Here is a 16485-nt window from a genome sequence, read left to right on the forward strand (position 1 = left end):
GGGAGGCCGAGCCCCAGCCCAGCAGACGAAGCCCAACACGAAGCCCCCGAGCCCCGGCAGCACCTTGGGGGTCGTCCGGCGGCAGCTCCGGGGGCGGGAGGGGCAGGATCCGGGAAACGGCGGCTGGGAAGGGACCGGCACGGACTGGGACAGGCATGGACTGGAACAGGCATGGACTGGGACAGGCATGGACTGGGACAGGCTGGGATGGACTGGGGCAGGGATGGAGTGGGACAGGCACGGACTGGGACAGGGATGGACTGGGACAGGCATGGACTGGGACAGGCATGGACTGGGACAGGCTGGGATGGACTGGGACAGGGATGGACTGGGACAGGCTGGGATGGACTGGGACAGGCATGGACTGGGACAGGCTGGGATGGACTGGGACAGGCTGGGATGGACTGGAACACTGGGACACACCAGGGTACACCGAGATACCCCAGGACACACCAGAATACACTGGGACACACCACACCCAGGACTGGGACCCACTGGGAGCAGGATCAGAGCAGACTGGGACCTAGCAGGACCAGAAGTGGGGCAGCAGGGATCATAGTGGCAGCAACTGGGATATACTGGGAGTGACTGGGATCATACTGGTGGAAACTGGAACTGTATTGGATTAGCTGGATGTGACTGGGAAGGACCATGAGTATGCTGAGGGCAACTGGGATATACTGGGAGTGTCTGTAACCATACTGGGTGTGACTGGTTTGACTGGGACCATGCTGAGGGAGAATGGGATCACACTTGGAATGACTGGGCCAGTGCTAGGGGCAACTGAGAGCAACTGGGATCATACTGGAGCAACTGGGACCACACTGAGGGTGACTGAGGTCATACTGGGATCATATTGGAAGTCACTAGGAGCAAGCTGAGAACAGCTGGGACTATGTTGGGGCAACTGGGATATACAGGGAGTAACTGGAATCATGCTGGAGTTGACTGGGAGTCACTATGAGCAACTGGAATTGTGGAAGCTACTGGGAGCAACTGGGAGTGCGTGGAAGCACGCTGCGGGCAACTGGGATATACTGGGAGAGGCCAGGAGTGACTGGAATCACAGAGCAATCATAAAGGAAGCTACTGGAATAATATACTGGGAGTGACTGGGATGGTACTGGGAGTAACTGGAACCATACTGGGTGACTGGGACCATACTGGGACGATAGTGGGGGCAAAAGGCATTGTACTGAGAGTACTGGGAGTGACTGAGATGATACTGGGGGTGACTGGAACCATACTGGGAGAGGCTGGAACTATCCTAGGGGTGAATGGTAACACCTGGGACCATGCTGGGATCATTCTGGGAGTGACTGGGATCATACTGGGATTGTAATGAATGCAACTGAAAGTTACTGGGATCACACTGGGTGTGACTGGGAGCCGCAGAGCCCATGCTGGGAGTGACCTGGGCACCCCTGGGGGAACTGGGGCAACTGGCCCAGCTGGGGCTCAGGGTTGTTCTCCCCCAGGGCTGCCCCGGGTCCTGCTGCCACCTCCGACCCCACAGAGCCAAGGGACAGGGGACAGGGACAGGGGAGAGCTGAGGGACAAGGACAGGAGACAGGGACAGGGACAGGAGAGGGACAGGGGACAGGGCAGAGCCAGGGAACACGGCCTGGCCGAGGGACACTGAGCTCCAGCACTTGGGGCTGTTGCCCTTGGGCTCCCAGCACAGCCCAGGGGCAGAATCCCCTCCAGAAACTGTTGTTTGCTTTCAGCTTTGCTCTGGAACATTCCCCAGGAGCCCCTGCAGCAGCTGCAGCCCGGCCGGGTGCCCGGGGCCACCAAAGCTGCTCTGGCAGTGCCCTCCTGCCCCAGGCAGGGCACACAACAGCCAAGGAAAGGCTCCTGCTGGGCTCAGGGCAGGCACAGGGCACTCCCCTGGCGCTGCCACGGGCACAGCAGAGCCGGCCTGGGCACAGCATTGGCACCCATGTCCCATGCAATCCCAGCAGGGATTATGGCTCATTGTGTTATAAATGAGAAGCTTGACTAGGCCAATGTTCAGGCAGCAATCAATATATTAATTAATATGGTAAAGTATGAGCAATACAGCACTTGGTAACAGTGGGGGAAATTTTCCCTGCAACTGCACACTGATAGTTGAGGCTTACAGGCATTGATAGGGGTACTCATAAGCTTTCTCAGCAGTTTCCATTCCCAATTTTTACGTCACAATTCTATACACTATTATGATTTAGTTTTTCTCAGGATGTATCCCAGAAAGGAGTATCCCCAGATGGTGGTGTCTGTCTTCTGAAAGAAGGAAGAAATCTCTCAGCTGGTGAGGTCCAGATTCCAGATGGGTTCACCTTTTAATTGCAAATCTCATAACAGTGATATCCAGCTTCCCTTGGTGGAAACTATCAATCCTTGAGTAGATGTTCATCTTCCTTTGTTAAGCTGCTTTTCACTGTTTTGTTAATGTGTTGAGATAAGCATGTTTCCTTTTGATATCTTCTAAAGCTATAGTTTCAAAGATCCTTACTACAAACAATATTCTAAAATGATACTTCAAAAGGTTATTATTGCAAAACTCTTTTTAGCTCAAAGCAGAAAGTTCCTGTCAAACAGCAACATCCTTAAAGCTTTAATTCAAATGCTCCTAAATCAAGATTTATAAAGACTAATTGTGAACAAAGGAGAGGTTCAAAGGCCTTCTTCCATGCTTTCCTTCCTCAGTTATTTATTAGAATTGTCTTTATAACTGTCCCACAGTCAGTTTCCACACATATCACAATCACAGATATACACGTTGCCTGTATGTACCTGACATGAAACATAGCTTTGTATTTCACATTACTACCTTTTTTCTTTTTGTTACTTTTAATAACATTTTCTTTATAACCTTTTAAAATGTTAAGCCTGCTTTACTTTTCTCCTAATCCTATCTCACAACAAAATAAATATATAAATATTCAAGTGACAATAAAACCCACCACACTCATGAATACATTAATTAAGAAATCTCAAAATTAGAAAAATCTTAAATTAACAAACTATAACACTACAATGTCACAATAAACCTTTTGCCAAAATTTCTCTAATTTTCTAAAGTTCCCAGTAAAGGCTGTTTTGAGCCTCTGAGAATCTTTTGTTGGTATTTCTCCAGGGAGGCCAACTCAAAGGACAAAATAATAGTAAGTCCTTCTAAAGGTCTTCTTGAGAGAGTTGTTTGGAGGAAACAGCTGCAAGAGGAAATCTGGGAGAAGGGGAAGGGCATAGATCCAGCTGCTCCAATTGAAGAGATGTCCTTAGACATGGCCATTTAACCAGGAGAGCTGGAAACACCTGAAGGAGGGGTCATGAAATATTAGACTGAATGTTGGTAGCTCAAATAGAGGGGAAGATCAGTATTTCTTCTCCTGACATCAGTAGAAGAATCCATGAGATCCAGGAAATAATTTCCTGTTCCTGATGGGATAACTTTGCCATTTCTTAAATGTACTCAAGTGACCCAGGTAATAAAGGTTTGCTTGTATATGATGAAATATGCAAGTATTAAAACCTGTGCCCCTTTCCAGGCAGCCATCAGCTGTGTGCCCATGAACAGGCAGTGCCACTTGTGCCCTGAGGTGCCCAGCTGGGATTGGATCTCTCCGAGAGCACCTGAGGGAGAGCAGAGCACCTTGCAAGCTGCAGGTCCCTGACAGCCCCGCAGGGCTCCTGTCCCATCAACATCTGCTCTGCTCCAGTCTGAAACAGGGCCCAGCATGGTGCCGGGATCATCAGAGAGCTGAGGTGTGTGCTGGAATTCAATGCCCTCCCCATCCCGCAGCAGCCCTGCATTTCCCTGCTGCAGCCTTGGTCTCAGCACAGCCATGGAGGCTCTTTGGGCTCCTGACTGTTCCTGCAGCCCCCAAGGGCAGCTGAGCTCTGCCTGTGGCAGTGGGGTTTTTTGGTCTCCTCTTGCACTGGGTTTGAGTATGTTTGGTCTTTCCCCGTCTGGTTGGGATAGCAATTTGAAGATGTTTAGTCTATGTTTGCCTCCTGTCTAGCCAGGGCACTTGGAGTGGTTTCTTCCCCTAGCCTGGTAAGTTCCCTGTCAGTTCCGGGTTTCTCTCTTTGCTATGGGTTTATGCCTTTCCCATCTTAGCTTCTGACCTAACCCCCACCCCGATTTCCCACTCTCTCTTACGCAAAAGCCGCTGTTTTCTCTGCCTCCCCGCTCTGTGCCACTGTCTGCCCTTCCAGCTGCACGGCTCCCGCGCTCTGCCGGATCCCGTGCCCCGCCAGCTCCCCCTCCGCAGCCGGCACCCCTCTCCGCCCGGGAAAGGAGGTCACCCCGCGGGGCATCGGCCGCCTGGCTCCTGCCCGCGCCGCCGGCACCGCTGAGCCTCCCGTGAGCCACGGCTCCTGGCGAGAGGGGGATCGCTCACACGAGCACCGCTGCTGCCAGCGCCGTGAGGAGAGAGACTGTCCCCGCCGTGAGGAGAGAGACTGTCCCCGCCGTGAGGAGAGAGACTGTCCCGCCGCCAGGACAGAGACTGTCCCCGCCGTGAGGACAGAGACTGTCCCCGCCGTGAGGACAGAGACTGTCCCCGCCGCGAGGAGAGAGACTGTCCCCGCCGTGAGGACAGAGACTGTCCCCGCCGTGAGGAGAGAGACTGTCCCCGCCGTGAGGAGAGAGACTGTCCCTGCCGCGAGGAGAGAGACTGTCCCCGCCGTGAGGAGAGAGACTGTCCCTGCCGTGAGGAGAGAGACTGTCCCCGCCACCAGGACAGACTGTCCCCGCCGTGAGGACAGTGACTGTCCCCGCCGCCAGGACAGAGACTGTCCCTGCCGTGAGGAGAGAGACTGTCCCCGCCGTGAGGAGAGAGACTGTCCCCGCCGCCAGGACAGAGACTGTCCCCGCCGTGAGGACAGAGACTGTCCCCGCCGCCAGGACAGAGACTGTCCCCGCCGTGAGGACAGTGACTGTCCCCGCCGCCAGGACAGAGACTGTCCCCGCCGTGAGGAGAGAGACTGTCCCCGCCGCGAGGAGAGAGACTGTCCCCGCCGTGAGGACAGAGACTGTCCCCGCCGCCAGGACAGACTGTCCCCGCCGCGCTGCCGCTGCCTGCGAGTGCTGCGCCATCTTCTCACGCCGGCGCTGCTGCCACCGCGGCAAAGAACAGCTCCTGTGCCACGCTGCCGATTCCAAGCAGCGCCATCCTGGCGCGGGACAGAAATAAAGCGGCTCGGAGAAGCCAGCACTGGCTCGTTCCTTATTTCCTTTATAATGAATCTCAGAGGCTGAGCCCGCGTTTCAGCAGCCGAACTGTGACCCTGCCGGCCGGCGGCAGAGGTCGGGCACGGCCGCTCCTGGGCCTGCCCCGATCGCCTGCAGGGATTGGGGCACGCTGGTGCACACCTCAGCTGTCTGCAGGGTGCACGGACGCTGCTGCCAAGTGAAGTTCGTGCTCCGTCAAGCGCTGCCGGTGAATTCGCACACTTTCTGCTTGCTGCAGCTCCCGGGAAAGTCAACCCCCTCCGTTCCAGACGTGAGACGAGTTTTCTCCTGGTTCAAGGACTACCTCCGAGATTTTCGTTTCAAGAATCTTGGGTTTCGTGAGTATTCCGGTGGCTGGGACGGACCGGACTGGGGTACCTTAAAATTGGGTGGGGGTGACTCCCGGGGATTAGGGGAGGCACAGTGCACAACATTAAAAACTCCTCCGGCTGGTGATCTTGGGTGTTTTTGTTTGACCTGGGAGATGGATGGAAAAGAACCTAGCAAATAGTCTCAGTCTGAGTTTTCTAGTGGCCAGGATGGACCCGACCGGGGTGCAATGGGGTACAGCGAGACTGTCTGCTAGGGAGAAGGAAGTTTATAACCAAATTGTGGATTCCTTGGTGGGGGAGGGTTTTGTTTATCACAGGTGTTATAAATGAGAAGCTTGACTAGGCCAATATTCAAGCAGCAATCAATTTATTTATTAATGAATATGGTAATGTATGAGCAATACAGCGCTGGGTAGAGTGGGGGAAATTTTCCCTCCAACTGCACACTGATAGTTGGGGCTTACAGGTATTTAGAGGGGTACTCATAAGCTTTCTCAGCAGTTTCTATTCTCAATTTTTACATCACAATTCCAGCTATCAGTAGCAAGGGATTTTTATTTTAGTTTTTTCAGGGAGAATGGGAAATTAAAAATACTTTTTCTTCCTTAGGTGCTAATGCATCTTTTACTAGTTTTTCTAGGCTGTAGGATAATGATAAGTGCAGAACAATGTTCTTTTATGGAGCCTTATCTCCTTGTAACATTTCAGTTAAATGCAAGTTGATGTTTGGCTTCTCCTTCAACTTTTTGGCTAAACGTTTCCTAAACCTCCAGTGGCTGTCTCAGCACCACACTGCCTGTATATCTGTAAAACCAGCTCATAAAGAGGAGGAGCATCCCAAAAGAGATTGTTTGGCTCGTTTTAGTCTGTTTATGTTTGGAATACGGAAAGTTCAGTTGTGTAATTCACAGTGATTCAAAAATGAATGAGGGAAATATCATTTGCATTTTCCCCATGTGTATGTCCAGTAGCAAGCAGCCTCTGCAAAAAACACAATACTGCTTTTATTCATCCACAATGTATCAAAACAAAATTGGTTAAAAGGGGAGATGTGAACAATTTAATGTTGGCAATGTGCTATTGGTACCTAGTTTGGGTTTTACTTTTTGGTAATTTAAATCCTGATCCTTCACATTCCTACTGGAGACCTTTAAGTTCTAGGCATGGATTAAATGCTTCTGAAAACCAAAATTTTGATGAAATGTTCACAGCCAGTGAATTGGGTTTTGTAATTGTATTTTCAAAACATGAATATAGAAATAAGCCTGCAAACACCAGCAAAATTAAAAACTACTTGGTTTGGCCAGTGAAGCACAAGCAACCAAATGTGTTCAAACTTGTAGAGAATTCTTTGTTTTCATTTTCACAAGTTTCACTTGATTTCATGGAGGATCAAAGTGAACTAACAAAAAATAACTGCTCCCACAATAAACAGGAACAAAAGAAGAACAAATCCTTCCTCAACATAAAACACAGCTCCCCCTCCTCTGTCTATTGACTCTGACACACCTCAATATTTTGTTTCAACCAGTGCATAAAACGCCTTCTGAGTATGTTTGTTGTACTTATATAGAGTGTCTGTGTGTGAAATTATATTTATACAAACACGTATTATTAGTTGTAAGTGTAGGCATGAGAATGTAGATAAATCTAATAATTTAGCATTACTAGCAACCTGACTGGGTGTTAGTTTCAGTAGTAGGCAGCTTAATAGCTGAGAGTGTTGAGAGGTAACATTTTTCACTTTTTTTCCCTGTTATTATTTTGCCCTGATTTACTGGGCAGGTTGCAAGAGTGGTGAAGTAGGTCATGGGGATTTATTGTTTGAAAATAGAAGTTCAATGGGTCAGAGATTGGATTCAGGCATGGATTGAACCCAAAACATCCTGAAAGGTGATGATTCATAATTCTGTCCCTGTCTTGATTCCTTCTGTCTGAAACTCAGGAGACAAGTCTGCCTGACCTCTGGCAGCTTCAGTCTCACACATATTCCTCATAACTGTGTTTGTAATGGACCAAAAACTCCTGTGTGGCAAGGGAAAGCTTCCAAAATCCCAGAACAGACAAAACTGTTACTGCAGTGGAAAATCCCATAGGATTTTCCACAGGGTCCTCCTGTATTCACAAGCAACCATCTGATGATGTTTTGGAAAAAACCAGACTGGAAAGTCTCCTTTGTGAAGAGAGGAAGGTGTGAATATCAGCAGGGGAATGGGGTGGGAGGAGACTGGAACAGCTGCACTGGCCTTTCCTTTTCCTCTCAGCACTTTGCTGGAGGAGGATCACAGTGCCTCAGAAATTCAGATAATAATGAGGACACTGTGGAAAAACCCAGACTTGTAGAAGGTTAAGAAGCAGGTGAACAGCAGCTTTGGAGAATAGCTGTGTGACAGTGAAAACTTAATGCAGTTCTAAGAAATAGTATCTGGCATGCACTGTTTGGGACTTGAAAATTGGGAGAAAATTTGAGATTTTCGTATAAAAATTGGTTGGGTGGGGTTGTTTGGTTGGTTTTTTTGGGGTTTTTTTCTTTGTTCGTTGGGGGTTTTTTTGGGGGGTTTGGGTTTTTTTTGGTTGTTTTTTGTTGTTGTTGTTGTTGTTGTTGTTGTTGTTTTTTAATAAGGAAGCTTAAAAAGGAAAAATAAAAATCATTGAGAAAATTTTCCTGGGCCCATCTGGAGCATAAGTGGAAGAGGGAGCAGTGAGGTGAGTAAGATGGAGATTAGTATGGTGGATTTGGCATTTTTCTGAAGCAAAACAGATTCTTAAATGTCAAGGGTCAGGAGTATTAAGTGTTTAGGAAGCTGTCGAAGAAGGGAGTGGTGAGAGCTATATGAAGAGTGTGTGGTGAATTGCATGAAAAGATGAGTTTTAAAGAGCAAATCTTCTGGGAGGCTGTTACAATTAAAATGGAGAACGAGGTGTCGGCTGAGATGTGTACTCTCCTTTTTTTCTTTGTGTAACACATTATTGCTGATTCCTGTGGAACGGTACAAGGTGTGAGAAAATAATTCTTTTTTTTTTTTTCAGTCTATATGTGATCACAATTCAATTCCTAAGGACATTTGCATAGTATGATCCACCTTAGGAAGTTACAATGTAGAAGAATTCAGATTTATACTGGCTTCAAGATACTCACACCATCTGGTTTGACTGAGGATGTAGATTTCAAATGTTGTCCCTCCCTTGATGTCTCCAGTCACATTGGTCACATTCTTGCTGAATTTTGTATCACTTTTCTAAACTTCAGTGCTATACAACATTGGCACTGCTTTTCTGTCTGGCTCCATCTGTCCTTTCACTCCATCTGAGATATTTAACTTCAGTGTACAGAGGATTTGGCTTCTCAGCCCCTGCCAGCTTTTCCCCAGGAGCCATAGGTGCTTTGCTCTTCCCTGCTGCTTTTCATGCTCCACAGAAAGGCACAGTTTTTGAGCCAGCCTTTGGCTTAATAGCCAAAACATCCCTCTGTGAAGCATGAAAGACAAGAGAGAGCAGCGGGGCAGCCCCAAGAGACAGATGGAAAAGAAGCTGACTTGGTGAAATCAGCAGCCAGGCTGTGCCCCACCTCACACAAACAAACCTGGCCACAAAGAGCAGCTCAGGACAGCTCTCAGGCTTGAAATCCTGCTGCTGAGCTTGGAGGGAAGAGCAGCTGGAGCTCCCTGGGAAGCCACTTTGGGCCAATGTCCCTCCCAGCTGTGCCCCACAAGGGCATTCACAGGGGTGACTCACGCCCCTTGTCTGTGGAGGTGCCACCCTGCTCCACACCAAACCATCTGACTCACACGGGACAGGTCTAGCAGAGTGGCAAAACCTCTCATGTCTTTACTGTTCTTAGTACCAGACAGTAGTTACAAGATTTTCCAAGTCTGTGTAGATGATATAACTATACTTAATTGGGGCGTCTTTGTGATCAATGTCAATTGGATAAGCTAAAAACCCACCAAAGTACAAAGCAAAAGGTCATCTTACTGTGGCTTGTTCTGTTTGCTTTGGTTAGCAGTCAGATCAGAACTTTGGCTAGTGGAATGGCCATTTTGAAACACAAATCTCTATTCGAATCAATAAATTATAACAAGAGTACACTCCAGTTTCTCATATTCAAGTATTTTTACAACTCTTAAGTTGCCTTTGTCCACAGTAATGGGTTTTTATTGCTTATACAATCCAAAGTGTGTGTCACCTTGGTCCAGAAAATGCTATGGACTCCTCAGTAAAAAAAATTGAATTATTAAGAAGCAGAAGCTCCTTCTTCCTTCTCTTCCTTCTCTTCCTTCTCTTCCTTCTCTTCCTTCTCTTCCTTCTCTTCCTTCTCTTCCTTCTCTTCCTTCTCTTCATTCTCTTCTTTCTCTTCCTTTCTTTTTCTGTTTCTTTTTATCCTAACCAAACTGAAACCACTGGCCAGAGGAAAACAAATTTTAAAAAAGGAACAGTAACAGAAATGGTTGATGTAGAAGGCCTTTATTTCCCTTTCATGCATGAAAAGCATGATAAATACCACAAGCATATGTTTTGCAGCACACTCATTTGTTGTCTTCATGGACTCTCATTCTATTCCTTTGGTTGTATCTTTCAGAACACCTTGAGACTAATTATTATAAGTAAATATTACAATATGTGAATTTCTTCTGTAATAGAGGGTTTCTCTAATTTTTCACATTGCAGCACAATAAATGCATTTTAAAAATGCCATGGAGGAATGAGGTCAGCTGTCAATATATTATGAAGTGAGTGAGAGTGGAGAAAAAAAAACCCCTATTCTTGGCTACCACAACAAAAGAGTTGTTTTGACAGGCTCAGCAGGCTCAGAGTGTGGCTCTGCAGAACGCCTGGGTGCACAGGGTGCTTTGCCCACAAAAGCTGAGGGAGAGGCTGGGGAAACACGAGGCAGAGTGCTGAATGGGTATGTCAGAGCCAGACTGTACAGGTGTGGATGTTTATGGGTGTTCATGCAAAAGAAAAGGGATTCCTGGAATGGCAAACATGCTGGAAGCACTGTGTGTTAACTCCTGGCTGGCTCAGTGCTGGTCCCTGAAGGGTGCTGGAAAGGATTCCAGACTTGGAGACCTTTGCTCTGTCTCAGTCCAAGGTGACTGACTTGTACCAGCTCCCTACAGAGAGCAAAAGGCTGAAAGCCTGGCTTGTGTGTTCAGCAGCAGATGGAGGCTACAAATGTCTTCTCTATCACTAGGAAGGAGTGTTCCTCTGCTTTGTCCAAATGCAACTGATATAAGAGTTCTCATGGTTCTCTGTCACTGGACAGAACTGCAAACTTTTGTTTCAGCATGTACATGCAGACTGATTTTTATTTTATTTTATTTTATTTTATTTTATTTTATTTTATTTTATTTTATTTTATTTTATTTTATTTTATTTTATTTTATTTTATTTTATTTTATTTTATTTTATTTTATTTTCAATAGCAGCATTCAGGACTGGCTTTATGATTTCTGACTGAGGACCCTAAGTAAGTTTCCAGAATTGGAAGTGTTCAAACCACATCTCCTCTAGCCCATGCACAGAGGGAGGGGAATCGAGTGTGTCCTGCCCACAGTGCAATTTTAACTAGAAATCCTTTTCTCCATGGGTAGTATGGACTCCCAGAGCAGGTATTCAAAGCTCATGCTTGCTGGGGTTAACCTGAACATTTGCACTGGAAGGAATAAAGCTAATGCCAAGTGGTTTGTGGAAAGCCCACCAGAACATGGTGAGATTGTTCTGCTGTCCTTGTGCTGAAGACCTTTGTGTTCCAGGCACAGGAATTGTAATTCCAGCTAACTGGAAACACAAGACAGTGGCTCGTGGCATGTGAGTGGCTGTTTAGCAATGCAGCCTGCTGTAAGCACTTCAGGTCTCTCTTCCAGACTCTGCACTCTTGTGGCACCAAATCTTGCCCAAGGAAAGTGCAGCAGCACTCAAACTGCAGTGTGGGGGTGTCTGGTGCTGCCTGTGCTCCAGAATTTCAGCTGTGCTCTCAGTGCTTGATAGGAGACAGAAACCCTGGGGGCTCAGAGACACTCAGCTTGTCCCTCAGGTGATGTGGAACAGAATATTCCTAGCAATAAGGTCAAGCTGGAGAGGAAACATTTCTGTCAGCTCTTTCCATGCCCCAAAGAAGCCACATATCTCCATTCTTCCACACTGCAAGCAAGGAGAAAAGAGCCAAAACATGTAAGATCATCAAAGTGGTTTAGCTGCAGAATGAGAAGGAGATAGATAAGACACATTATCATTTCTATTTTAAAAAGTTGGAAGAGTTTGCAATGGTAGGGTGTGGGGTGACACCTGGAAAAAGAAATCATAATCCCTTCTGTTTTTCCCACACCACTTAGGTGACTGGAAGTGGTCAGCACCACTGAGTTTGTCATATTCCATAGAGCAATAGTTGGAAATTTTGTTTAAATCTGAAGCTAGCTCAGAATGTTTAATTTGAGCAAGTGTGTTTTGTGGTCAGTTATAGTATTTTAGTGCTTTTTACATAAACAGCTTCCTCAGTTTTAAAATTAACTTGCCCAGATACCAAAAATGTTGTCTTCTCCTGTGATATGTGAGGATGCAGTTCTTGTTTTAAACTTCAGTTCCTGGCAGCAATGCTTTTACAGCCAGCTGACATGGCACACATCTGCCCTTCTATAGCATTTATCCTTAAAAAACCCTCCAAGAAATCTCTGGAGGAATTTATTACTGAATAATAATGGTTTCTGAAGAGAGGGAGTGGAGGTATAATTAGAAGTGGAAACACTTGAAGCAAGATCTCTAGAATCTACTGTTTCCTACTGTAATCTCACTTAGGAAAGCATCTGAAGTGTGTGCTTGAATCTCAGTAACTACACAAGCAATAAACACATTTCCTAAGAAAGAAGGATTGGCTCATGTACTGAAAATGTGGTGAATATTTTGAAGAACCATGTTCTGTATTAGATCCGTGACAGAAATTATGGTAATATGACAACTCTGCTTTACAGACTCTTTCTTTCCCTGTCAGTCTATGACCTTCATTATCTTATCTTTTTGTCTTTCACCTGTTTCTTCAAATTGCATGGCTTACTCCTAGGACATAGAAGAATCTTATTAGGCATGGAGAAAAGCCTTGTCACAAAGAAAAAGGTGCTGCTCTTTTAAAACATTGGTCTGGAAAAAGATGATATAGACTGATGGAATTATTTTCTAAGCTCTCCATTGTCTTATTTATGCACACATCATTTTTATATCTATTGTTTGTTGGCTCCTTAAGTTACAGTAATTTCTTTAAGACAATCCTTAAGATGGATGTAGTGTGAAATGTATATAAAATAGTTTTCCAAAGTGGATAACAAAATGTCCAAATATTGTTTCAAATAAGCAGTAAAATACCTAAAGCCATGCCATAAATGCTGCATTAAAAGTGAGCTTTCTTCAAACCTTTTGGCATAAAACCATCACAACATCCTGCAAGGAAAAAAAAAATAAAAAGGAATAATTAAACCTGATTTGGAGCATCATAGGAGAGAGAGCTGGGAGCTGGGTAGAAATTCTCTGTCCAACCAATTTCCTGTAACTCCACAATGCAATTATGTGTGACAAAAAGGATTATTCCCTGGACCAGGTGTATTTGGTAGCGTATGGTGAGGTCTGAATACCTGCCATAAAATTTCTGCTTTTGGCCAGTTTCTGTTGCAGTAAATATTCCCAGATCTGGAATATCCAGAAGATTAAAGGTGCCTTCCAATTTCCCCAGTGGCTGGTGATGCTGTCTAGCACACTAGCCTTGCTGAAAGGTGTTTGCTTGGTTTTAACAAGGAGATTCTCCGGGAGCTTTGGTGAGAAAGATACTGGTTGTTTTCTTCTCTTCTGGTTTATTCTTTCTCCTGTAGATAAGAAATGAACAGTGGTTTTGTGTGTCTTCAGATCAGTTGATGGGTAGAGTGGGCATTTTAGGGCCCCACACACATCCTAGAGATTTGTAAACAAGAACACGTGTGACAACTGTATGATAGAATGACATCTTTCTTTTCACATGGTCTGCTTTCCCTTCCTGTGTGAACTGCAGTCTTCACTGTATTTGCTTTTTTGCTTTGTTCTGAATGTCACCACGTACCACGAGCACTCCTTGGGTGTCACCCTACGGGGGTCATGCAATTAAGCTGTAATTGAGCAGCTGCACATCCATGGGAGGCTGTAGGGATACTCTGAAAATGTATCAGAACAAGCCAATGGACAGTTGTTTCCCTTGGTTGGAAACTGCTATGCATTGATTTGAGCAATAATCCATGCCATGACACATATCAAGGACATTGGAGCTGTTGCCAGTCATTAAAAAGCTCCAGATTCCTGTAGGATTATTTTATATACCATATGAGAATACAGAGAAGTAATATTACATCACTTTTTGTTAAAATTTCCTACGAAAATCAGACCATCGTTCTTCTTTGGCTGGGCTTTTTTAAAGAAGGATGACCAGTTTTGTAAAAAAAAAAAAGTATCTTTCCCACATATAAAACTACTTTCAGTGGAAAGTTTTCTATTATCAATACACTTGAATGGTGTTACACTAGATTTGCATGGATTTAAATGAAATCAGAAACCTTCCAAAACACAACTCATTGACTTTGCCCTCAGAGCTTGCTTTAAAGGTGGTGACAGTGGCCTGTAGGAAAGTAAAGAATTATGGTTAAATTAATGGTGTAGTGATAAATTTTTATTTTTCCTTCAGTATTTTTAATAATCTGAAAACATTTAATGGCTATTTTGTGAGCTACCCATTAGTGATGTGAAATAAACTAGTCCTAATCCCAATTTACAGAAATAAGCACAGTTATTTCAACAAATAAACAGGAAATAAGTTTGTCCTGTTAGCAGCAAATCCAGCCTTGTGAAGCAAAAATGTTGCTCCAGGACAATTCCAGGTGACCATAATCAGTGGCAAATTTGTTTTGGTGTTTGAGAAAGCAACATCTCAATAATTCAAGTTTTTGTCAAGTATAGCTCAATAGAGACACTCAACATAGAGATAAAAAGTACAGCCCTTGCATTAGGGTTATATTTTTTTTTTTTTTGTCTGAGAATAGTTTATTCATTGCTGATTGTTTCCATTTCTAAATTTAGCAAGAGCAAGTTAGGTAAAAAACCCAACAATAATAGTACAGTACAAATGGAGAATTTTTATTCAGGGGAAATTGCATTTGCATGTAATGTAAAACAACACCTCACCAAAAAATCTGGATGGTTTAGGATGAATTGGGTAAAATCAACTAGCAGTGGAAACATGAATTTTCTGCAGGGGAAAAAAAAGTAGTTTTATTTTGATAAATATTTAGATAAAATGAAGGCAATCTGAATTTCACTTCTTCCAGCTACCCCAGGCTTTCATTGCAGAGCCTGTCAGCTGAAGGGAATGGTGTTTTCCTAGGACCAGAATATTTTCTCTGCAAGTGTGTCTGCAGAGATGCAGGAGCAATCTGAGGCTCCACTTCCATGGCTGTGTCGTTTACCCATGAGAACAGACTCTTACCAGGGAGAATTGCCAAGGCTTGCTCCTTCATTGCTGCAGGCACCTGAAGAAATGGTAGTGCAGGGCATGGAATGCTCTGATCCCTGCAATACAGAGCCACTCTCACAAGAAAATAGCTCCAGTGAACAAGGACAAGTGGAAGGAAGGGCTTGACAATCCTGACCTACCAGTCTCAGAAAGAATCAATCTGATTTTGAACTCCAGCGTGCAAAACTGGCACAAATATCAGCTCACATCTTTAAAAAGTCTTCATAACATGCAAATCCCAATTAGTCCTCACTGAGGAAAAGGCAAAGCTAAAATATATTTGCCTACATGTTTAATTATTATTATTAAATTTACAGAACTTATGCTGACCAGCATATATTTCCTGTGAAGTGTGCAGATGATCTACATGCACACACTGAGGGAGGATTTTCCCCAAGGAATTATATAAAGTTTTATTGTCTGAAAACAGATGTAGTTATCTCTTACACTACTGAGTAGTTTCAAATGAGCAAGCAACACAGACTGGGTGACTTTTTAGCCCCTTAGCACAGGCACAGGAAAGGGACACCTCTCTGAAGTCATGGATCATGCCAGCACATAATTTCACTTGCTTGAAAGCCTGAAGCCAAGGTCAAGATACACCAGTGTTATTCAAACCTTACTAACAACAACATTGAAAACACTTTGCCAGGACTCTGCTTCAAAATATTTCCAGCATATTTCTGTCTAGAACATCTTCCTCTGTCCCATTTATCTGTTTAACACACTCTGCTCATTTCTTTCCCATCAGACCCTGAGAAGCCTTTCCCATTCCTGTTGTATCAGTACCTGGACATCACCTTCTATGCAACTTAAAGATTTAAATAATAATAATATGTAATATAATATAATTATTATATTGTAATATTATGCATTTTAAAATAATAATAGTATGTACTTTTCTACCTTCTCCTACCTTTGGTGACTAGTTAGCAAAATATTATCTGTTATCAGCCCATCTTCTTCTTGTAATTAAGCTTGCAAGGAGGTTTTATTCCTCTGCCTGTGATGATCTTTGGTACCCTAAATTTAATTTCTTTTCATAATCCCTACAGTAGCAAGCAGCACAGAGAAGTTTAACTAATAAAATGTTGGAACTTTGGAAGCAACAAGAACTTGGCAGAAACACCCATGGGATAAGATAAATTATCGTGTTTAAAAACAAACAAGCAGGCACTATAAGCCTCAGTAGGGCTGTGAGCAGTGCTGGCTTTCCATTGCAGAGCCTTGCTGGCTTTTAGAAGAGGGATGAGGGGTGGAAAGGCAGCAGTAAAAGCCATGTGGTGGCTTCTGTCTGTTCTCTTCCTTCCTTCTCAGCAATCCAAGTCACCAGGTGCTGCAGAGCACCCTGCAGCAGCCCCTCCTGCAGGGACAGGCACAGGCAGCAGAAAGCTGCTTTTCCTTGGATTCAG

General features: G+C 44.8%; 1 protein-coding gene across 1 annotated transcript in view; it reads left to right on the plus strand.

The window, feature by feature from the left end:
* Positions 1 to 4876: 4876 nt before the first annotated feature.
* The window catches only part of LOC135286386 (olfactory receptor 14A16-like), a 60207-nt gene continuing 48598 nt past the window's right edge, over positions 4877 to 16485 (plus strand). Inside the window, exon 1 of the transcript XR_010350726.1 lies at positions 4877 to 5559. The gene's annotated coding sequence lies outside the window, so the exon portion shown is untranslated. The remainder of the gene's footprint in view (positions 5560 to 16485) is intronic.

The sequence above is a fragment of the Passer domesticus genome, chromosome 26 (genome assembly GCF_036417665.1).
Source record: "Passer domesticus isolate bPasDom1 chromosome 26, bPasDom1.hap1, whole genome shotgun sequence".
Taxonomy (NCBI): Eukaryota; Metazoa; Chordata; class Aves; order Passeriformes; family Passeridae; genus Passer; species Passer domesticus.